The 24,603-nt window shown below is 38.9% G+C and overlaps 1 non-coding gene across 1 annotated transcript; it reads right to left on the bottom strand.

The window, feature by feature from the left end:
• Positions 1 to 11,614: 11,614 nt before the first annotated feature.
• LOC120084264 (small nucleolar RNA R71) lies at positions 11,615 to 11,721 on the bottom strand. Its single transcript, XR_005483629.1, has one exon. It is a non-coding gene; the product is annotated as a small nucleolar RNA R71 (small nucleolar RNA).
• Positions 11,722 to 24,603: the final 12,882 nt, after the last annotated feature.

Raw genomic sequence — 24,603 nt, forward strand, 5'->3', positions numbered from 1 at the left:
AACAATCTCCCACTTGTCCTAAAGCGAAGTAGGGTGTACAAAAAACTAGTACAAAACAATAAACTAGGGCATAAAAGCCCAGTACAATAAAATCTCCCACTTGCCCTAGTCTAGCCATGGGCGATCCTATAGACCCATGCTCTGTAGGTGTCTTTCAAACACTATAGCTGTGAGAGCCTTCGTAAACGGGTCAACAATAAGAAAATTGCCTGGGTTAGACTAATCCGTCTCATCTCCTCAACCACTTAAGGCGTCTTAGGACATATGTCCTTAGATAAAGTGATTTCATGCCTGAACGGCAGTAGGCCCCTCCTGGAGTCTTGCATCGAGTACTTGAGCAACATCTTTTCAATGTACGATGCCTAAGACAGTGCTAGCACTTTGTTCTTACGATCCCAAAAGATCTATATACCTAGAACAAACTGAGCCTCTCCCAAATCTTTCATTTGGAATTGGGTCGCTAGCCAATTCTGAACTGCAGTCAATAGACTTACATCATTCTCAATGAGTATGATATCGTCTACGTACAATACTGAGAAGACTACTGAAGTGTTGACGATCTTCTTGTAGACACAAGGTTCATCAATGTTTTGGTCAAAGCCATATGACTTGATCACAGTATCAAACTGTATGTTCCAAGATCGAGACGCCTGTTTCAGTCCATAAATGGACCGATTCAGTTTGCAAACCTTTTGCTCTTGACCTTGGACTATGAATCCCTCGGGTTGCATCATGTAAATGGTCTCCTCAAGATTGCCATTTAGAAAAGTTGTCTTGATGTCCATTTGCAAGATCTCATAATTATAATAAGCTGCAATGGACAGAAGGATGTAGATCGAAATTTAACAAGGCAACAGGCGAGAAACTCTCCTCATAGTCGACTTCCTCTACTAGGGTATAACCCTTTGCCACAAGTCGAACCTTAAAGGTCTGTACCTTTCCATCAGCACCTCGTTTGTGCTTGTAGATCCATTTACAACCTATAAGGCAGACCCCATCAGGCTGATTTATAAGATTCCATATTGATTGAAGTACATCGACTCAATCTCGAGATCCATGGTCTTGACCCATTCATCCTGGTCAACATCCTCTATTGCCTTCTTATAAGACAATGGATCTTCAACGTCGCCATCTGCTACCATAGCAAGGATTTCCATGAAACCCATATAGCGAATGGGTGGGTTCGCAACCTCCCACTATGTCGAGGTTCCCTCAACTCTTGAGGTAGAACCGACCTACTGAATGAACTTCCATCAACAACTCTTGCTGATGTAGTAGGCTCTTAACAACTCTTGTTGAAGTTTCAGTAGTTTCATTGGAAAGCTCACCAACACAATTTTTCTTTGTGGACTGTGCTTCCTTATATGATCCCCCTCCAGGAAAGTAGCGTTTGTTAAAACAAACACTCTATTTTCCATCGGATCATAAAAGTAACCCCCTCCTTTACCTATGAAGTACACAAAGAGGCATAACCTCGACCGTGGTTCTAACTTCTTTGGATTAGCCTTAAGCACAAGTGCAGGGAAACCCTAGTAAACTAGCTTTAAGCCCATTCTACAACTCTAGAGGTGTTCTTGCAACACTCTTGTAGGGAACACAGTTGAGTATGTATACCGTAGTTTCCACTCGGAAACCTCAAAATGAGTCCGGTAAGGAAGCGTAACTCATTATCGAGTGAACCATGTCTAACAAGGTCCTATTTCTCCTCTCTACTACACCATTCTGCTGAGGTGTACCCGACGCTGAGAGTTGGGAAATGATTCCATGTTTTATCAAATAGTCCTGGAATGCCGAGTCCAAAAACTTTCCACCTCGATCCGATCGAAGTGTTTTTATCCGTCTATCTAATACATTTTCAACTTCAACCTTGAACTCTTTGAACTTTTCAAAGGATTCAGACTTCCGTTGGATAAGATAAACATACCAGTACCTTGAGTAATCATCATTAAAACTGATAAAATACTCATAGCCACCTTAGGCTCGCACATTCATAGGATCACAAAGGTCGGAATGTACTAACCCAAGAGGCTCCTTGGCTCTATAACCTTTTCCAGTAAAAGGTTGTTTAGTCATCTTGCTCTCAAGGAAAGATTCGCACACTGGTAAAGAATTTTCTTCTAACTCACTTAGAAGTCCATTCTTCACCAATCTCTCAATCCTATTGATATTGATGTGCCCTAAACATAGATGCCAAAGTTGGCCATTTTCTTTTGGAGAAATTCGTCGACGTTTTGATTGAGTTACGACAGTTCTAAACAATTCAATATTAAAGAGGGAATTAATGGCTAACGACCTTAGCACATATAAATTCGAATCCAGATTTGCTGTGCAAATAAAAACACCATCTTTATGAATAAACACTTTATCCACATTAAACGAGATAGTATATTTACATTGCAATAAACACTTTATAGAAATGAGGTTCCGTTTTAGTTTGGAAACAATATATACATCATTTAAAATAAAAAAACCTATTATGTAAAGCTAACTGGAGTTCTCCCATTGCCACAGTTGAGACGACGTGCCCGGTGCCTACTCGCATCGTCATCTCACCAGCCTCCAGCTGCCGCCAAGATCTAATCCCCTAAAAATAAGAACAATCATGGTTAGTGGTGCCCGAATCAATTATCCAGGTTGAATCATCATTCTCCACTAAACAAGTTTCAAATACAAGTAAATCACATTTACCTTTATCAGCCTTGGCTGCTTTATTCTCTTTCAGATACCGAGGACAGTTCCTCTTCCAGTGTCCATCTTGGATGTAGTGGAAACACTTTCCCTTAGCAACCTGTGTATGCCTCCTTGAGGCGATAGGCGGTGGGTTAGCAGGTGCCTTCCCTTTTCCTTTACCATCCTTCTTCTTCTTCCCCTTTGCAGAGTTAGAAGCAGAAGGTGCAGACTTCGTTCCTGAGGTCAAAACTCTATGGAACGTCCTAGAGGATGAAGCAACATTTGTCGCGCCCTTCTGCCTCTCCTTACTTTTCAATAAAGATTGGTATGTCTGCAAACCGTTGAGGAGAGTTGTAAGGTTACATTTCACTTTGTTAAGAATCACATTACTAAAAACGTGCAGGAAGCTCTCCGGCAAAGAATGTAGAATTATGCTAACCTGGCTGCCTTCATCGATGGTAGACCTATTCAACTCCGCCACATTGAAGTGGACCCTCATGTTAAGCACATGTTCACAAATAAAGGTGCCTTCTTCCATTTTGGAGTTGAATATGTATTTAAGAGCCTCATACATAAGCTGTTCAGACGGTTATCCAAACATTCCCCGCAGGGACTCCATGATCTCATGCGCTGAGACCATAGGCTCATGTTTCTTGGCTAAGACTTCAGAAAGACTTGTAGGCTCGGGCCTTTTCATTCACCCTTGTCCATCGCTCGTATACCTCCTGAACATTTTGAGTAACATTCGGAGCTGGAATAGGAGGACAAGCCTCCGTGAGAGCAAACATGAGATCCTCGATGATCAAGATCATCGTGATCATGTGTTTCCATGTTGTGAAATTATCGCCAGTAAGTTTTTCGGTGCTTAATAATGCCACGTGGCTGTTGCCATTTTGAAAAATTTTGCTGAAAATATGAACAAATTTTGATTAGATTTTGCTAAACCACTTTTAAACCAATCGGTATTGCAAAACAGTTTCAAGTACCCTAAGATATAGACTTCTATTTTGCAATGATGCCCTAGTGAGGCAGGACAAACGTCATCGATGGGGTGATCAATTGTCCCTTCACTAGGATGAGACATTCTCAACCATTAGGCAGAATCAACTCTTGAAACTGAACCTAACAACCACCATTTTTTGGTCAAGAATCGTTAACCTTTAACTATTCTGCGTAAGTGTAACCCCTCGCTTTCGATGCCAGAGTCCCGCCCTAATGAGCCCACCATAGGAAAGAAGTAGATTAGGATAAGAGACTAAGTTACCTTATCCTCTTACAAGAGATCAAATAAAGAAATGTGCAAAATTGCCATCTTGTAGGGGGACACTCCTAAGGTGCCTCGAGGCAATTCGCAGTAATTTTATTCAACTTAACGAGGGAGACCGGGGGATATGTTGTCGCACTTTTTGCTCCCACTTACTATGAACACTCTCTTCATCCACCTTGATGTTGACCTACCCAAACACCATCCGTTAGGGGGACACGCAAAAGGTGTCACGAGGCCGAGGGTAGATCTCACGTTGTTGACTATTTAGGAGAAACTTGAAAGGTTTAAGTGAAGCATCTTATGCCCCAAGTACCTCCCACTGAATGTTCTACCTAGGGAGAAACTTGAAAGGTTTAAGTGAAGCATCTTATGCCCCAAGTACCTCCGATTGAATATTCTACCTAGGGTTCATTAACTTAGACAAACCAGCTACTGATTTTAGTCTAAGTCATCTTTATAAACTCTGCTCATAAACAATGTTTGTCTATGAAATTTGAACAAGTTCAAGTAGTCACATTTAAATACTTTAATGGACTATCCTTAACTTGCATGCATGGATCAAATCTATCTAATTCACCTTTCCAGGTAAGTTCCCAGTAGGGGTGTTACGTTTCCGTCAACTTAAATACCCCAGCCTAGACAGAACCCGCCTTAGACAAAGAGTCCCTTATAGATAGATTTGCTACACTTTAACCTTTTATTAGCCAATTTAATCCTATTAAATTGATTAAAAGATTAAAGCCTTAGGGTTGCTAATCGTATTAGAACTGTGATCTTAGGTCTATGTGATCCAAGTTTTAAACACTTTAAAACCATGAATTAAACCTAAGTGAGCGAGGCGTTTATAACATTTATAAAGTAACCTATGTGTCATGCTTCATGCAATGTCCAGTCATTACTATATATAAATTTATATAATGCGTAACAACCAAGCAAACATCCTATCATTTATCCTTATACTATAACAATTATAATATAAAGATGATGCATGTCAATGCTTTTATGCATGCATAAATATAACTCTTATATTATATGATGCATGAGCATGCTCTTACATAATTAAATCACGTTTCTCTAAATTATAACAATTACAATAAAGAGATGATGCATGACCATTGCATAACCTAAGGTGGGATTTACTATATGTGCATACTATATGACATATAAAAACATACATCGCGTGTAATAAATAAAGGATTAATGGACCGGGATGATCCTTTACAAAAATCGGAATGGAAAAACCCTATCTATTACATTTTTCATTGAGCAAACCAGTTCACAAGCGAATCGGGTCTTGAACCGCCAATAGGTCTTCATCGTGTAGTAAACTTCAGTAGGTAGACGATCGTTCAGCGCGCACTAGACGATAGAAGCATAATTAAACAACTGCGTAGACGATGACAAGGCTGCGAAGCCTGATCATCTATGCGATCGCGTAGCGCGATGATAGGTAAACAATTTACCGTGCATTATTAAGCGATCGTTTAGTCAGTTACTAAGAGATGAAGCTTGTCGACCTAAATGATTGTTCAGTGCACGCGCTTGTTCAATGATACACGAGCATCTCATCGTCTACACGACGCGATACTTAGCTATCGCATTCTCGTTCATCAAAACGATACGATCAAATCTTGATCGCATACCTCATCATTTAACTGATGCGTTCAACATCGATCACATAATCATCTATACGATGCAATCAACAGCGATTGCGTACCATATATTCTGCACGATGCGATCAACAGCAATCGTGTACCATATCTTCTACACGATGCGATCAACAGCGATCACGTACCATATCTTCTGCACGATACAATCAACCCTAGATCGCCTCCTTCATCGAAGAACTGCAACGCTTGCCCAGAACTTCTTCGAACGACTCAAAACATCAAACAAACTTTGAATACATACTCGATAACGATTATTAATGCCCAAAAATGCAGGGGCCTTTACAAACAACCACAAATGTAAAAGGATTTAATTCAAACCGAGTCTAATTATCCCGAAAACATCCATTAATCCATACATCCACAGCAAATTTAACCATTAAACAGTGTAGAAATGCACGCACCATGAATGTAAATCTCATTTTGTTACAACAGATGAAATCGGAGTATTAGAACCTGGCTCTAATAACAAGGGAGAGAGTTCCATACCAGTTGAAGATAGTCTTCGAAACTTCGGAACTCACCGCAGCGAAAACCTCCACCCAATCATCAATGTAGCAGCACGCACAACAGCAAACTCACGACTGCAACGGCGATGACACCACCAGAAAAGAGCCCCGGGTATTTTCAAAGTGAAAACCCAAAGCGTGATCTTTGGTGAATTTGGTAGAGGAAGGAGGAATACCAGATCGTGTAGGCGATAAGCAAGTGGGAGGGAAAAATGCGCTATCCATAACACAATGATTATCGTTTAGGAGAAGCTACACGATCATGTAGGTTTTACTGAACGATCATTTAGGAAATGGTATACGATCGTTTAGTAAAAATGGCACACACGACGATCGATTAGAGAAGCTATGCGATCGTGTAAGAACAAGTGTGCGATCGTTTAGGCATGAGGTGGACGATGTCTAGACGAAGAGGATTATCGTATAAGCTCTCGATTTTTATTAAGCGATCGTTTTCTTTTCACCAGCGCGCTCTTCTCTTTTTCTTTTTATTGGGCGATTAACGAACGATTCAAAAAAATGAAAGAATTTCATTTTTATTTCATCGGTTACAATAACCGACTCATTCCCATTAACCCACGTCCAAACGTGATTTTTGGCTTGAAATTAATAAATAATAAATATAATCATATTATATTTTTACCCTATAGTTTGATATCACATATCTACTATAGTATTTTCTCCTTCACTTGATATAAATCATATTTATATCTAATTTCCTCCAAAATAATGTATCTCATACATTTAGCCAATTATATCATATATAATTAATCAGACCAATTATATCATATATAATCAAACTTCCTCTTGTGAATTTGAACATTTCAAATTAACCCAAACACTGGTTCTCGACTTTATCCAAGCTACCCAGGGGACCTAATAGATCTATGGCTCGAAGCTCCAACGGTCCGTGAATAGCTAACTAAACTCTTTAGCCACGAGATCCACCATCCGTTAACTGTCAGGCATTCCACTAAAGACCAACAGCTAAACTCTTCTTACCACATATATTTCAATGTCCATCGGATATAACCAATCATGAGTACGATGGCCCTTCATAGATGCTCTTAAGTACAGTTGGGCCAAATTACCGTTTTGCGCCTATAGTTACATCTCACTCCTTAAGTACCACTGATTCCTCCAATGAACAATAAAAATAGTCCACTATGTGTGAACACCTTTTTACCAAGAGAAGGTATGTGGTGCCACATTGTTCAAGCCCTAGAATCAGCCCTTAAGGGAGCTATCTATCTACTTACCCCTACCTCAGGGAAGAAGTGAATTCCATCTTGTGTAGCAGAGTTCCCAGCTCCCAAATCAGATGAATCCCCAAAATGGTAGGTTTGAATCGGCGACCTGGCCACTTGCACCCATACAAATCAAAGGATCGCCCTCAATGGTAGGAGTTCCCACATCACTCAGGATTGAGGTCATGTTACCTATGGTCATCCTAGTGAAGTGAAGTCTTTGTCAAGAACAGTGTTATATAACGAGATATTAACACTTCGTGGTCAGGTCTTATAAAAACTCTTTGTATAGGATGCCCCCGCCCACATGTCCCCAACACGAATGATCAGGATCAGATCATCTATGATAAGTCATAACACTTGTGACCATTCCACAAAACGGGCTGCATCCTTAGCGTTACCAAGATAAGGTTTCCCTTCTATATCCATATACTATAGACTATTTTGGTTATCACTCAAGACATGATGCACTTGTATGACACCACATACATGCTTGAGTCACATACAGATAACCAGGGATTTTATGTTTATTGGTTTGTGGTAAAGCAAATAAAACAAGAAAATGAGCAAAAATACAAGATGTGAAGAAAATATCATATATTAACAACACAAGCATTTGTACAAACTATTTACAAACTACGTGACACGAGACTTTAGGGCATCAACCCCAACAAGACAGTGATAAAAGTATATCACTATCTATCACTGATAGAAAGTGATATAACTCTATCACTTTGTATAACTTATAGATAGTGATAGATGTGTGTCATTGTCTATAAGTGGTAGAAAAATGTTCACATCCATACATAGTCACACAAAAAACTATCTATCTGCACAACAACAATTCAAAAATAAAGAATAATAAAGTAATAGAGTGGTAGTGTTCTATCACTTTCTATCTATCAGTGATAGAGCTCTATCACTTTATATGACTGATAGACAGAGATAGAGATCTATCAGTGTCTATTAGTGGTAGAGAAATGTTAACATTCATACATATTTAAAGATCCATAAATGAAAAAAATATGATATAGATTACTGCAATAAAAGGGAAAAAAAAAGATTGTATAAGAAAGATGTTAGTATGTATATAGCTCAATAATTTTATATAAGTGATATACAGTGATAGAGCTCTATCACTCTCTATCAGAACAAAGCTCTATCATTGTGTATCACTTATAGACGGTGATAGAGTGCTATCATGAAACAAAATCATGGTGTCAAGAAGGAGAATAAGTGAGGAAGAACATCAATACGGTGTTCGATGAGGAAGAAGAGTTCAACGAGGATGGGCGAGGAAGAAGGGTATTTTTGGTAATTTTAAAAAAGGAAAACTGGATTTTTTTTTTTTTGCTATAAATTGATTTTTTTTTATTTATTTCTTATTTATAAGAATTCCCCTATGTATATATAGGGTTAGGTTAAAGGAAATATGTGTATATATACTTTCAAAATTTTAGTTTTTGTACTTTTAATAAATCTTAAATTTAATCCCTCAAAGTTAATTTTTATTGAAATTTGTTAAAGGGCTGTTTTTAAATATAGAAAAATGAACTAAAATATTTACAAAATATAGCAAAATTTTATAACTATTAATGATAGATGTTGATAGGCACTGATAGACTTCTATCAGTGTCTATCAGTGACATTGATAGACACTGATAGAAGTCTATCAATGTCTATCATTGATAGTTCTAAAATTTTTCTATATCTTGAAAATATTTTCAACAATTTTACGATTTGAAATAATTTTCCTTTGTTAAATAATAATCATAATTTTCATGCAAGAAAATTATTCTCGTGAAGGACATAAAAGGAAAGAAAGATTCATCATCTTCTTCCTCTTCATTGTGAACCAGCTGGCCAGTTCAATCTCTGTTCGGCACGCTGCTAGTTGTCCATCTATCACATCGCCGCTCTCCCATCCATCGTTGTCGACCTAATCATCCGTCGGACATAGCCCAACACCCCTGTCGCTGGATCTCTCCATCTATTTGTTTTTCGTGCACCGATTTCAATGCATTCGTCGTCTCGTCATTTAATAGCCAATCACCTGCATTCGTGGGTTTTGCTCGAACGTCGCTGCCAGCCTTCAACACTAAATTTTTGTCAAATCTTTTCGAAATTTTGGTTTAGGGGGCAGATTTAGTTATTTTGGTAAGTTTGCATGGGATTTCTTGGAGATCTTCATTGCCCACTGATAACTGGTAGAAATAAAAGTTATTAAAGCTTAAATCATTAAAACAATGGGAGAAAGGGATGGTGAATAGGCAATATTACGATTGAATGCGCCAAACTAAAAGAAAAATTGTGATCGCTAACTCTCATCACATAAAAGTAATTAAATTGAGTTATTCTATGCAGGAACAATGCGATAGCACGTTTTGAGTTGGCGATCCAAGGGTACCTCAAAGATGATCGCGTGATGACCTTACATAAAAGCGGTGTCCTAATGTAATAAAATGTGATGGGACGTAAAGCCGATAACTTTCAAATCAGAAATTCAGTTGACGATCGTTGAAGACCATATTGTTGCAAATACATTGAACTTCTAGTGACTATCAGACGGCGCAACAGGGTATGGAAATTAATGCTGCCCATCTACGAATCATTAGTGAGAAGAACTGTCTTGTCTGGAAGTCTATAAATACCCGATGCTACCAAACCAGAAGGGCGACTAAGCGAAGGGAAGGGAATTCTTGAGAAAAAATTAATTTTCAAAGAGGTCGAGAGACTATCGAAAACAGCATGGAGGAGAGACACCAAACCCTTGTGAGAGTAAGTGTTTACAACTTGAGAAAGAATTGAAGTGATAAGAGTAGTGTAAACACCAGAGGAAGCAAGACATTGCTTACCTGACTTGATACTTACACCATTTATTGTTTTGTGCTTAAATAATTTATTTGCAAGAATGGAAACTTCATTTCAATTTATGTTCAGCCTCTTCACACCATATATGAGTAGCTAAATTTGTGAATGGGTTGAGAAGTACTTAGCTAGCATGACTTAAGCTATGCACTTTATGCGATCATCTTGTCTTATGTATGCTTCATTCATCATTTGGAGTACTTGAGAGAATAGTCTAAAGACAGAATCTATGCTTGAGAGAGTCGGATTAGATTGCATACGCAAGAGTAGAGACTTAGAAATAAGTTCTATCTGTTGCATTCCATACACATCACATGCATCCTAGACATAGGAAATGTGTCATTATGCATTAAGAAATGTCGTGCTTAATATTTGTGTATAGCATGATCACATGACTTGTAAAATGTCGTAAGAAATGCTAGCAAAACCTCTTCTCAACCACTTTATCGCATATTTGTTACAACACCACCCTTTCATCGCTGTGCATTTAATTCCATCGCATTAGAAAATCAAAGTTAAATCACCATCTACTTCTTAATCACCATCGCAATAAAATCAGAGAGTCTGTCGCATATCTATTTAGTAATCCCTGCGTTCGGCCCTAGACTTACCAGGACCCTAAGAAGGCTTATACTTGGTCTTTGTTAGGAAAACTTGCATGATCATCGCATCCACACATCCTTTCATCGCATGATAAATCAACCCATCAAGTTTTTTGCACTGTTTCCGGGGATTACGGTATAGATTGCACTAACATCAAACCTCTTTGATCTTTGCAGCTTTCGACCTTTGGAGTATTGCCATTCAACCTGTGAAGAAAGAAGCAAGCATCGTATGAGTGAAGGAAATACTCCTGAGCTCAAGTACGACCCAGAGATTGAAAGAAATTTTCGCAAAAGGTAGAGAAACAGATGTAATCGGAAAGGAAGAGTTCGTAGAATGGCTGAACAACCTGAAGAACGAGTAGTGAATGAAAAGAACATGATGGAAAATCCCATCCTACTTGCAAATGATTGCAATAGACCTATTCGGGACTATGCATCACCAAATTTGTATGATTTCTCCCCAGGAATCATGAGACCAGCATTAAATGGATCAAGGTTCAAGATGAAGCCAGTAATGTTACAAATGATATAAATAGCAGGACAGTTCGGAGGACGATGTGGTGAAGATCCGCATGCCCATCTACGAAGCTTCATTGAAATCTGCAACACTTTTGTGTTCCCTAATATTTCCCCAGAAGAGGTTCGACTTACGTTATTTCCATTTTCACTATGCGATAAAGCGAGAAAATGGGCATACTCTCTCTAACCAGGAGAGATAACGTCATGGGAACAAGTTGTGGAGAAATTTATGAAGAAGTATTTCCCTCCCACAGAAAATGCCAGAAGGAGGAAATTGATCACAAATTTTGAACAAGAAGAAGATGAATCGCTCAGTGACGTATGGGCAAGATTCAAGAGACTAGTACGCGACTGCCCACACAATGGATTACCGAATTGCCTCAGAATGAAGATTTTCTATCATGGACTCAACTCTGCATCGCAGACAACTACCAATGCGGCAACAGTAGAAGGTCTTCTAGACAAACATATGATGAAGCAAAGAATATTCTTGATCGCATCTAAAAAAACCATGAAGATTGGCAAGAAAGCGATCAAAGAACGAAGCCTAGAGAAGGTAATTCGAGTAATGGTGCCATCACATTGTTACAAAATCAGATGAATGCGATGATAAACTCGTTGCAAGGCATCGCATTAAACAATTCAGGAGCTCGAAATGGCCAAGTCAATGCGATAGAGTAAACAAGCACCAACTATGTCTTATGTGAAGAATCACATTCTTTTAAGGAATGCCCACGAAATCCTCAATCAGTTTACTTTGTCAAAAACAATCCTTTTTCAAACACTTACAACCCGGGGTGGCAAAATCACCCTAATTTTTCTTGGAAGAACAACCAACAGCAAGGCAGTCAGCCTGTGGCTTAGAGAGAGGGAGCGCCAGGGTTTTTCCATAGATCTAATGGACAACAGCAAGCTAGCAATTCTTAACCACCATCATCATCATCCATGGAAAACCTATTGAAGCAATACATCGAAAAGAATGAAATAGTCCTTCAAAATCAAGCTACATCCATCCGCAATTTTGAAATTCAAATGGGACAAATTGCGGGAGAGCTAAAGAACAGACCCCAAGGGACATTGCCTAGCTTAACCGAGCTTCCACGCAATCCAGGGAATGTCGGGAAAGAACATTGCCAAGCAGTCACCCTAAGGAGTGGAAAGGCGGCGATAGAAGGCAGAAAGGAGCCTGGCAAGACTAAGTCAAAGGAGTAACCTACGATTGAATCAAAAAAGCCTCTATCGCAGACTGAATCAAAGGAGTCCGAGACTAGGGAACCAGAAGATGCGACCACCTCTAAGCCTCTAGACCATGAAACATTGGAAGTGCAGCTACCTCCATTTCCTCAAAGACTGAAAAAGAAACATAACGATGAAGACCAGTATCAATGCTTCTTGGAAATATTGAAACAATTGCACGTCAATATTCCATTCATAGAAGCGATAGAGCAGATGCCGGTGTATGCAAAATTTTTTAAGGACATTGTCTCAAAGAAGAGAAGCACGGGAAGATTCACCATGGTGGCATTGACACAAGAATACAACACTATAATTCCACCAAAGATGCGCGACCCAGGCAGTTTCACAATACCCTGCTCAATAGGAGGAATCTATATTGGTCAAGCATTATGCGATCTTTGGGCAAGCATAAACTTAATTCCCCTTTCAATTTTCAAAAGATTGAATGTGGGATAGCTAACACCCACAACGGTGACTCTTCAACTCACCGATAGACCCTTAGTGCACCCTGAAGGGAAATTAAAGGATGTCTTGGGAACAATAGACAAATTCATTCTACTTGTAGACTTCATTATCTTAGATTATGAGGCAGATAAAGATGTTCTAATCATATTGAGACAACCATTCTTGTCTACTAGTCGTGCTCAAATAGATGTGCATAAGGGAGAAATCACAATGAGCGTCAACGGAAAGAAGCTCAGGTTCAATATTATCAAGGCAATGAAGTTCCCAGTGAGGAAGGCTTATCAGATTTCAATGATGAACAAACTTACTTTGAAAATTGGGAGTCCGAAGAAGAGAATGAAGAAAGAGATGATGCGACAGCATCCATTGAGACTTGACATGCGATAACAGAGATGTTGAAGAATGATGAAATGTTGAATTTGAATGAAGAAAGAAAAGCACAAAAGCCCTCTTTAGAGCAACCACCTACACTAGAACTAAAAAATCTACCAACCCACTTGAAGTACGTATTTCTTGGCCAGAATGGAACCTTACCAGTCATCATATCCTCTGTGTTACTTGAAGAAAAAGAAACTGCGTTGATCAGTTTTTTAAAAAAATATATTAGAGCAATCGGACGGTCACAGACATCAGAGGTATTAGCCCAACGTATTGCATGCATCGAATCCAGCTTGAAGAAAATCAGAAGGGCTCAATAGAACCTCAACGTAGACTGAACCCTGTGATGAAAGAGGTTGTCAAAAAAGAAATCATCAAATAGCTAGATAACGACATTATCTACCCTATCGCAGATAGCACATGGGTCAGCCCCGTGCAATGTGTTCCCAAAAAGGGTGGGATGACAGTGGTTCCTAACGCAAACAACGAATTGATCCCCATGAGGATCGTCACGGGTTGGCAGATTTGTATGGACTACAGAAAACTCAACGCAGCGACAAAGAAAAATCATTTTTCTAACCTTTCATTGATCAAATGCTCTACAAATTAGCGGGGAATGATTATTTTTGCTTCCTTGATGGGTACGCAGGCTATAACCAAATTATGGTCGCACCAGAGGATAAAAAAAAGACCATGTTCATATGTCCATATGGAACATTCGCCTTTCGTCGCATGCCTTTTGGATTATGCAATGCGCCCTGTACGTTTCAAAGGTGTATGATGGCGATCTTCTCCGAGTACCTTAAAGACTCGGTTGAAATATTTATGGATGACTTCTCAGTTTATGGATAAACATATGAAATCTATCTGCAAAACCTAGAGAAAATACTAAAAAGAGCTGAGGAAACTAATCTAGTGTTGAACTGGGAAAAGTGCCATTTTATGGTCAAGGAAGGAATTGTGCTAGGGCAAAAGGTTTCAAGAAATGGGTTAGAGGTAGACAAAGCAAAGATTGAAGCTATAGAAAATCTTCCACCTCCAGCTAATGTGAAAGCTTTGAGGAGTTTCTTAGGACATGCGGGGTTTTACAGAAGGTTTGTGAAGGACTTTTCCAAAATCACTCGACCTTTGAATGCGTTGTTGGAAGCTGATGGACCCTTTGATTTTGATTCACACTGCCTCACTACATTCAAAACACTAAAAGTCACTTTGACTACAACGCTAATTCTGATCGCACCTGATTGGGTGAAGCCATTCGAACCGACGTGTCATGCCAGCGGATATGCGATGGGGGCAGTCTTGGCACAAAAAGTAAAGAGAATGTTACATTCCATCGTGTATGCTAGCAGAACATTAAACTCCATGCAGGCGAATTACACCACCACTGAGAAGGAACTTTTAGCGGTGATTTTTGCGATTGAAAAATCCAGACCTTATTTGTTGGGGTCAAAAGTGATTGTCCACATAGACCACTCTGCGATAAGATATTTGATGACAAAAAAGGATGCGAAACCTAGACTAATCTGATGGGTTCTCTTACTCCAAGAATTTGATATGAAAATAATCGACCGAAAGGGAATAGAGAACAAAGTCGCTGACCATTTATCGCGATTAGAAAATCCAAAAGTGGACCGCATCCAGTCGGAGGTGAACGCCTCATTTCTTGATGAGCAGTTGCTTAAGATTGAAGAACTATCCTGGTATGCGGATATTGTCAACTTCTTGGTCTGCAACTAATTCCCTGAAAACTACACATCCCATCAAAAGAAAAGGCTCATACATGAATGCAAATTTTACTAATGGGATGATCCAAATCTCTACAAAAGGGGACCAGACCAGATATTGAGACTCTATGTTCCAGAAACTGCTTCCCATCGCATATTGTTTGAATGTCATGAATCACCCTATAGAGGGCATTTCGACGGACAGCGCATGATAGTGAAAGTTTTGCAATGTGGGTATTACTGGCCCACTCTGTTTAAAAATGCATGAGAATACTCCATGAAATGCGATAAGTGCCAATGCACTGGAGGCATTTAAAAAAAAATGCGATGCTAATTAACATCATTTTAGAGGTGGAGCTATTCGACGTCTAGGGAATAGATTTCATGGGACCATTTCCATCTTCAAATAGTCATAAATACATTCTATTGGTTATCGACTATGTTTCCAAATGGATTGAAGCTATTTCATATGTTGCAAACGATATGGCAACAGTCTCTAAGTTATTGCAGAAAAATATCTTTACTTGTTTTGGCACCCACGTGCCATAATAAGTGACGAAGGGACCTACTTTGTGAATCGCATTGTTAGTAAACTGTTGATCAAATATAATGTCCACCATAAGATCACCACCGTGTATCACCCCTAAACTAACAGACAAGCAGAGGTTTCTAACAGAGAAATAAAGACAATCTTAGAGAAGGTGGTGAACCCATCGCGGAAGGATTGGGCCATGAAACTAGATGATGCCTTGTGGGCATATCGAACTACTTATAAGACACCCATAGGTATGTCACCATATGCGTTGGTGTTTGGAAAGGCTTGTCATCTACCGTTGGAACTGGAATATAAGATGATATGGGTAGTTAAGAAACTTAACTTTGATCTTAAGGCTGCAGGAGAAGAGAGAAAACTTTAACTACTAAGCGTATGAAAATTCCAAAATTTACAAAGAATGCACCAAACGATGGCATGATAAGCGTCTTTGTGAGAAAAACCTTAAGACAGGTCAAAGGGTATTTGATGCGTTGATTTATCATGCGATGTAAGGATGTGTGGATGCGATGATCATACAAGTTTTCCTAACAAAGCCCAAGTATAAGCCTTCTTAGGGTCCTGGTAAGTCTAGGGTCGAACACATAGATTACTAAATAGATATGCGACGGACTCCCTAATTCTATTGCGATGGTAATAAAGAAGTAGGTGATTTAATTTATATTTTCTAATGCGATGGAATTAAACGCGGATCGATGAAAGGGTGGTGTTGTAACAAGAATTAGATGAAGGGGTTGAGAAGAGATTTAGCTAACATTTCTTAAGATTTTGTACAAGTCATGCGATCATGCTATACACAAATATTAAAAACTACATTTCTCAATGCATAATGCCACATTTCCTATTTCTAGGATGTATGCGATGTGTATGGAAGGTAGCAAATATAACTTATTTCTAAATCTCCACTCTTGCTTATGCGATCTAATCTGACTCTCTCAAGCCTAGATTCCGTCTTTAGACTACTCTCTCAAGTACTCCAAATGATGAATGAAGCATACATAAGACAAGATGATTGCATAAAGTACATAGCTTAAGTCATGCCAGCTAAGTACTTTCAACCCATTCACAAATTTAGTTACTCATGCATGGTGTGGAAAGACTGAACATAAATTGAAATGAAGTTTCCATTTTTGTAAATAAAGTGTTGAGTACAAAACACTGAATGGAGTGAGAAATATCAAGCCAGGTAAGCAATGTCTTGCTTCCCGTGGCTTTCTACATTGCTCTTATCACTTCAACTCTTTTCCAATTTGTAGAATCTTGCTCTCGCAAGGGTTGGGTGTCTCTCCTTCATGCTGTTTCCGACAGTCTCTCAACCTCTCCGAAAATTAATTTCTTTTCAAGAATTCCCTTCCCTCGGCTTTTCCTCGCCTTTTCTCGCTCTTCTTCTGGTTTGGTAACATTGGGTATTTATAGATTTCAAGGTGAAATAGTTCTTCTCACTAATGATTGCATGGATGGGCAACATTAATTTCCATACTCTATTACGCTGTCTGAAAGTCACAAGAAATTCAATGTATTTGCAATGGTATGGTCTTTAAAGGCCGTCAACTTTTAGAAGACCGTTATCAGCTTTAAGTCCCATGATGTTTTATTATGTCGTCGTCGTTATGTAAGGTCTTTACGCGTTCGTTTTTTAGGTACTTCTTGGATCACAAAATCAAATGCACCATTGCATTGTATCCTTAGATCGCAATTTTAGACGCTTCATCGCATTGTACCTGCACAGAATAATGCAATTTAACTGCTTTTATACAATGAGCATTAGTGATCACAATTTCTTTTAGTTTGGCGCATTCAATCATAATATTGCCTATTTCAACATCGTTTTCTCCCATTGTTTTAATAATTTGAGCTTTAATAACTTTTATTTCTACCAATTATCAGTATTTCTGTTCAACTCTAGGCTGCATCTCTTTCCTGAAAAACTGAAGTCGCATTGGTTCGGACCTTTCATAATCAAGGAAGTATTCCCGCATGGAGTGGTGGAATTGACCAACGAAGATGGGACCAACACATTTAAAGTGAATGGACAAAGAGTAAAGCTATATCATGGAGGGGATTTCCAATGCAAGAAAACCTCCATTGAGTTGGGTAAGCCAGAATAAAGAAGAAACACTCAGTTCCTACGATGATAAGAGGCATACATTCATCAGGGACGAAGTATATCTTTTTGTGTATTCTTTTTGTTTTTCTTTCAAGAATCTATTTTACTTTCTGCATATTTACTACATTTTATGATTGTCAACTCTTTTCTTCGTACTATCTTTCAAAAGCTCAACCGATCGCGTGTTTTAAACCCATCACATCACTCTGTCGCACCCGTTTATTGCAATCAAAATGATGCAGGCGAAAATTAAATTTGGGAGTTATGTCCCTCTTGCCTCATCTTATTTTGATTCTTGTACTTCTCAGTTTCAATTTAATATTACTGAATTTTACTATCGCATTCTCTCTCGTTTGGCTCAATTCTGAATTTTTTATTGCTTTATTTGATCGCCGCATTCATCCTTTGCCCATTACGACTTCAATGATGAAATATATGCCTATTTTATTATCGCATGAACTAGCGTCAAATTAATTTCAGAACATTCAATTCACAAAGCATATCTAAAATTTAGTTGGTCTGCCAACTTTACTTCAAAACTCTTTTTACAAAATTTTCTGAGTCCATCGCATAAATTATTTCGTTTTCAGCAATGAGGATATTGCTGCATTTTAAATTTTGGGGAAGGGTGTTATTTTCAGCCTTGATAGAATTTCAATTCAAAATATATATAATATACATATATACATATATACATATATATATATACATATACATATATATATATATACATCCTGCTCATAGTTGGATGTTCGCATAACACGTGTAGAGGCAAGACAAAATGAAGGTGGGAATCGTGATCAACGCAGAAGCTAAGTGATTACAACTCCACTACCAAATAAAAAGATGGACATGAGTTTTGATTGAAAAGAGCACCTCGCTCGTAGTTGGATGTCCGCATGAAACCTGTGGGGGCAAGCCAAAACGAAGGCTGGGCACTCGGATCAGTGCAAGATCACAAAACTAATATCTAAATCATGCGAAGGCGAAAACCACTTGAACACCCTGGTTTGATAAAATTTGAAATAAATCATATGTCCTGGGAAATGAGTAAAGATTTTTTTGAAGATTAAGCTCGCGGTCCCTAAAGTTTAGAAATATTTTAGGAAGAGATTAGGATAGAAATTAATAATGACAATGGTTCAACGATTTGAATAAGGCATCATAAGAAGCCTAGGCAAGGTAAAGACGATTGAAATTTTGAGAAATCTTTAGTTTATACTTGAGGGCAAGCATTATTTTAAATTTGAGGGTGTGATAATTGGTAGAAAAATACAAGTTATTAAAGCTCAAATTATTAAAACAATGGGAGAAAGCAATGGTGAATAGGCAATATTACGATTGAATGCACAAACTAAAAGAAAAATTGTGATCGCTCTCTCATCGCATAAAAGAATTTAAATTGAGTTATTCTGTGCAGGAACAATGCGATAGCGCGTTTTGAGTTGGCGATCCAAGGGTACCTCAAAGATGATCGTGTGATGACCTTACATAAAGGCGGTGGCCTAATGTAATAAAACGTGATGGGACGTAAAGCCGATAAGGGTCAAATAAAAAATTCGGTTTATGGCCGTTGAAGAACCATACCATTTCAAATACATTGAACTTCTGGTGACTATCAGATGGCGTAACAGGGTATGAAAATTAATGCTACCCATCCATGCAATCATTAGTGAGAAGAACTATTTTGTCTAGAAGTCTATAAATACCCAATGCTACCAAACCAGGAGGACGACTAAGCGAAAGGAAGAGAATTCTTAAGAATAAATTAATTTTTGGAGAGGTCGAGAGACTGCCAAAAACAGCACAGAGGAGAGACACCAAACCCTTGCGAGAGCAAGAGTTTACAACTTGAGAAATAATTGAAGTGATAAGAGTAGCGTAAATACCAAAGGATGCAAGACATTGCATACCTGGCTTGATACTTACACCATTTATTGTTTTGCACTTCAACACTTTATTTGCAAGAATGGAAACTTCATTTCAATTTATGTTCAGTCTCTTCACACCATACATAAGTAGCTAAATTTGTGAATGGGTTGAGAAGTACTTAGCTAGCATGACTTAAGCTATGCACTTTATGCGATCATCTTGTCTTATGTATGCTTCATTCATCATTTGGAGTACATGAGATAATAGTCTAAAAACAGAATCTAGGCCTGAGAGAGTCGGATTAGATTGCATAAACAAGAGTAGAGACTTAGAAATAAGTTTTATTTGCTGCATTCCATACACATCGCATGCACCCTAGACATAGGAAATGTGTCATTATGCATTGAGAAATGTAGTGCTTAATATTTGTGTATAGCATGATCGCATGACTTGTAAAATATCGTAAGAAATGCTAGCAAAACCTCTTCTCAACCCCTTTATCGCATATTTGTTACAACACCACCCTTTCATCACTATGCATTTAATTCCATCGCATTAAAAAATAAAAGTTAAATCACCATCGCAATAAGATCAGAGAGTCTGTCGCATATCTATTTAGTAATCTCTGCGTTCGACCCTCGACTTACCAGGACCCTAAGAAGGCTTATACTTGGGCTCTGTTAGGAAAACTTGCATGATCATCACATCCACACATCCTTTCATCGCATGATAAATCAACGCATCGCCCACAGATTTTTTGGTTCCAATTTTATGATACCCATGAATTTTGGATGTTAGGACTGTGTTTTTGCGAGTATTTAGTGGCTATCTAGTGGAGTTGGGGATTTTTTCGGCAACTAAAATTTATTGGGTAAGTTGATTGAAGTTACTTGAAATAAATTTGGTTAATTGGGGTTAAGCTCTAAAAGTTTAATTAGATTTTTGGCTCATGTCTTGGGTTCGATTCAAGGTTTATACAAACTGGTTGACTAGGATAAATATTTGAGCTTATATATAAAGTAATTGGCTTTACTACTAGAACGCCTTCGTGCCGAACATTTTAGTTCCTCAAGTTTAGTTGAAAATAAGTAAATTCAAAAGCATGTATTAGACCTCAAGAACTTATGTATATTGAATGATTTAATTATGTGCAAGTCAGAACAATGAGAATGTTCTAATCATTAAGATGTAGGACCCTGGATAAATGTTTTATGATTCATGTTCAGTGATGACATTTGTCTTTCTAACACTAGCAAATTTTTGTGATCTTTTGGGTTCACTACTATATTATTGGAAGACAACGGGTTCCCTACTATGTTACCATGATTCTCTGGGTTCACTACCATATTCAACATCGTGATCCTTCGAGCTTACTACCATGTTCAGCTACGGGGACCGATGGGTTTGATGACATGCAAAAATGCATGTCATTTTAGGCCTTTTACTGAGAATTATGAGGGCTGTTAAGAAGAATATGTGGCAATTATGTTAGGAATTCACGAGAAATTGAGCTTGCGATGTTCAACATTAAGAATCTCAGCTAACCCATTATTATGCATTATTATGCATTCAATTGTCTATTTTTGTAGCTAACGCAAGAAGTGGACGCAAATGTGAAAACCGGACCACCGCATAGACGACCGCATGTGAAGAAACTCTCCATCGCAAAGGTGAACTTGTTCGATCAACGCATGGACATTGCGGTAATCAGCCGTATGCGTCCATCGCATGAGAGTTGCGATCGTTAAGCGATTACGGTCATCGTGTAGAGTTGCGGTATTAAGCGAATGTGGTCACTATACGATTGTGACTACACGATAACACATAATAGAGGGATGAACACAAGGTTGGTGGAATGAATGCATCAACGCATCTACCTCGAGAAAATCAAAAGATGATATTGACATTTCACCTACCACGCCGTTGGCAGCAGAGGTTCAGAAATTACTAAACGCGCCAAATGTCAGAATCAGAGCAATCCATTAATGTTGTCGGCAATCTAGGCTCTATATAAAGAATTCGATGAGCAGAAATTCAATTAGTCTGAGAATTACCCCTGCAACCCAGTATTTTCCCTGCGACCTAGACAAATTCATGAGAAGACGCTTGAGAGTTCTTCACCTCCTTCCTCCATTCCGAGTGACGACCAGAACCTTCGACCAGAGCTAGATCTCAGGAGAGTTAGCTCCTCCGCCTATCCATGGCACCACCGGCAGCCTTGACGCACATCTGCTGGAAGAAAGTCTTTGCTTCCAGCCGGTCATTTCATTTTCCTTTCTTTCCTTATATTGTATTGTATGACATTTTGTGATTAAGGAATTAATACATTTTATTTTCAATACATTTCTATGTTTCCTTCGATTCCATCTCCATCTTCTTTGCTTAACATCTTTAACTTTCATTGTAACACTTAATGAGATTGCTTGGGTATCGCATACTTAGTCATGTGGATTATGGATATAAAGCATGTAGCAAACCACCGAGAGGTGTGCGTTGCGTGAGTGTGTGAGTAAACCTTATTTTCTTAGTGTGATGCTGTAGCAATGCCTATCTATAGGCTAACGCAATGCTTGTCTATGAGTAAAGTCAGCAACAACCAACTGCCTGGGAGGGTAAATGGTTGGTCGCACTAAGCAATGTATGCATTGTTCACTATAGATAGGAATAATCTTGCGTCAACCTAGTTCATGCGGTTACCTTGTCCTATGAGCACATCATTCATCATTTAGGCATACTTGAGAGAGTAGTCTAAAACCCAAATCTAAGACTTGAGAGAGCAGATTGGAACGCATAGGAAAGAATGGGGAACTTAGAGATAAGCTCCGTTTGCTAATCTGCATCGCATGCACCCTAAAGATAGGCATGATATTATGTGGTCGCCTTATTTGTGTGTATGCCATTTTTCATCATATAAATAAGAATAGAGGCTTATGTGTAGGTCCTATAGACTTATCGCATATATCACATACTGATGACGGGAAATTAGAAGTCAATTTACTCGACAACTAAAATCCCTTGGACACAATATGCGATGCATGTTCTTAAGGTATGCGTTGATAGTCATGCGTCGATGGTCATGCGTTGGAATGAATATGCGCTAACAAATGTATGCGATGACCATGCATCCTGTCACAAGTTTTCTTACATTCATGCCAAGTATAACGCGAACGCAAGTTTCTCAGGTGATCCGAGGTCAAACACAGGGACTTGTAGCAAAATGAATGCGGTAATGTGCATGCGGCAGTTGAATAAAAGAATGGATGGGAAGGTTTCTAAGCTAACACTACTCCTACTCCTAGCTAACAGACAACGCAATGAGAATATGCATGAGAGGTAGAGATACGACAACTCTTGACATGAAATAAATGAATGGAAAAAATAGATAAAATGTAGAGATGTTTTCATTGCAATACTTAAGAGTGACCGCAAGGGCAACCTTAGTCAACACAAGCATGCAATCATGCTACACACACTTGAGCCTAACTCTAGGACGTAGCAGCAGATATGCGAAAATGTCGAGATGGCCACATACAACTACCATATCCTACTTCCTGGACGCATGCAATATCCTCTCCATAAAGTGCATACACTGTGTGATAGCAAACAGAGCTTATACCTAAGTTCCCCATTCTTGCTTATGCATTCCAATCTGCTCTCCCGAGTCTTAGATTTGGATTTTAGACTACTCTCTTCAGTATGCCTAAGTGATGAATGATGCGTTTATAAGACAAGGTAAGCGCATGACTTGGTTGACGCAAGATTATTCCTATCCCTAGTGAACAATGCATACATTGCTTAATGCGACCAACCACTTACCCTCCCGGTCAGTTGGTTGTTGCTGACTTTACTCATAGACAAGCGATGCGTCTGCCTATAGACAGGCATTGTTACAGCTTTGCACTAAGAAATAAGGTTTTCTAACACACTCATGCAACTCACACCTTCCAGTGGTTTGCTACATGCCTCATATCCCTAATCCACATGACTAAGTATGTGATACTCTAGCAATCTCACTAAGTGATGCAATGAAGTTAAAGATGTTAAGCAAAGAAGATGGAGATGGAGTCGAAGGAAACAGAGAAATTCATTGAAAAAAAATTGTATTAATTCCTTAATCACAAAATGTATACAATACAATATAAGAAAAGAAAGGAAAAATGAAATGACCGGCTAGAAGCAAAGACTTACTTCCAGCGGATGTGTGTCAAGGCTGCCAGTGGTGCCATGGATGGGCGATGGAGCTGACTCTCCCGAGATCTAGCTCCGGTCGAAGGTTTTGGTTGTCACTCATAATGGATGAAGGAGGTGAAGAACTCTTAAGCTTCTTCTCACGCATTTGTCTAGATCACAAGGATTCGCCTAAAGGCGATCCTTAGGCAAAAACCTTGGATGCAACCTTGGGCAAACACCCTGGATGGCTTGAAATTCTGCTCATCGGCTTCTTTATATAGAGCCTGGATCGCCGAAGCATTAATGGACTGCTCTGATTCTGAAATTCGGTGCGTTAGTCCTTTTTGAATCCCTGCTACTAACGGTGTGGTAGGTGGGATGTCAACATCATCTTTTGATTTTCCTGAGGTAGATGCGTTGATGCGTTCATTCCACCCACCTTGTGTTGATCCCATTAGTATGCGTTATCGTGTAGCCGCAATCGTACAGTGACTGCATTCGCTTAATACCGCAACTTCTACACGATGATCGCAACTCCTATGCGATGGACGCATACGGCTGATTACTGCGACATCCATTCGTTGAGCAAACACGTTCGCCTTTACGATGGAGAGTTTCTCCGCATGTGATCGTCTATGCGGTAATCCGGTTTTCGAGTTTGCATCCACTTCTTGCGTTAGCTACAAAAATAGACAATTGAATGCATAATAATGCATAATAACAGGTTAGCTGAGATTCTTAATGCT

The sequence above is a fragment of the Benincasa hispida genome, chromosome 8, assembly GCF_027475165.1.
Source record: "Benincasa hispida cultivar pf3 chromosome 8, pf3_genome.v1.1, whole genome shotgun sequence".
NCBI lineage: Eukaryota > Viridiplantae > Streptophyta > Magnoliopsida > Cucurbitales > Cucurbitaceae > Benincasa > Benincasa hispida.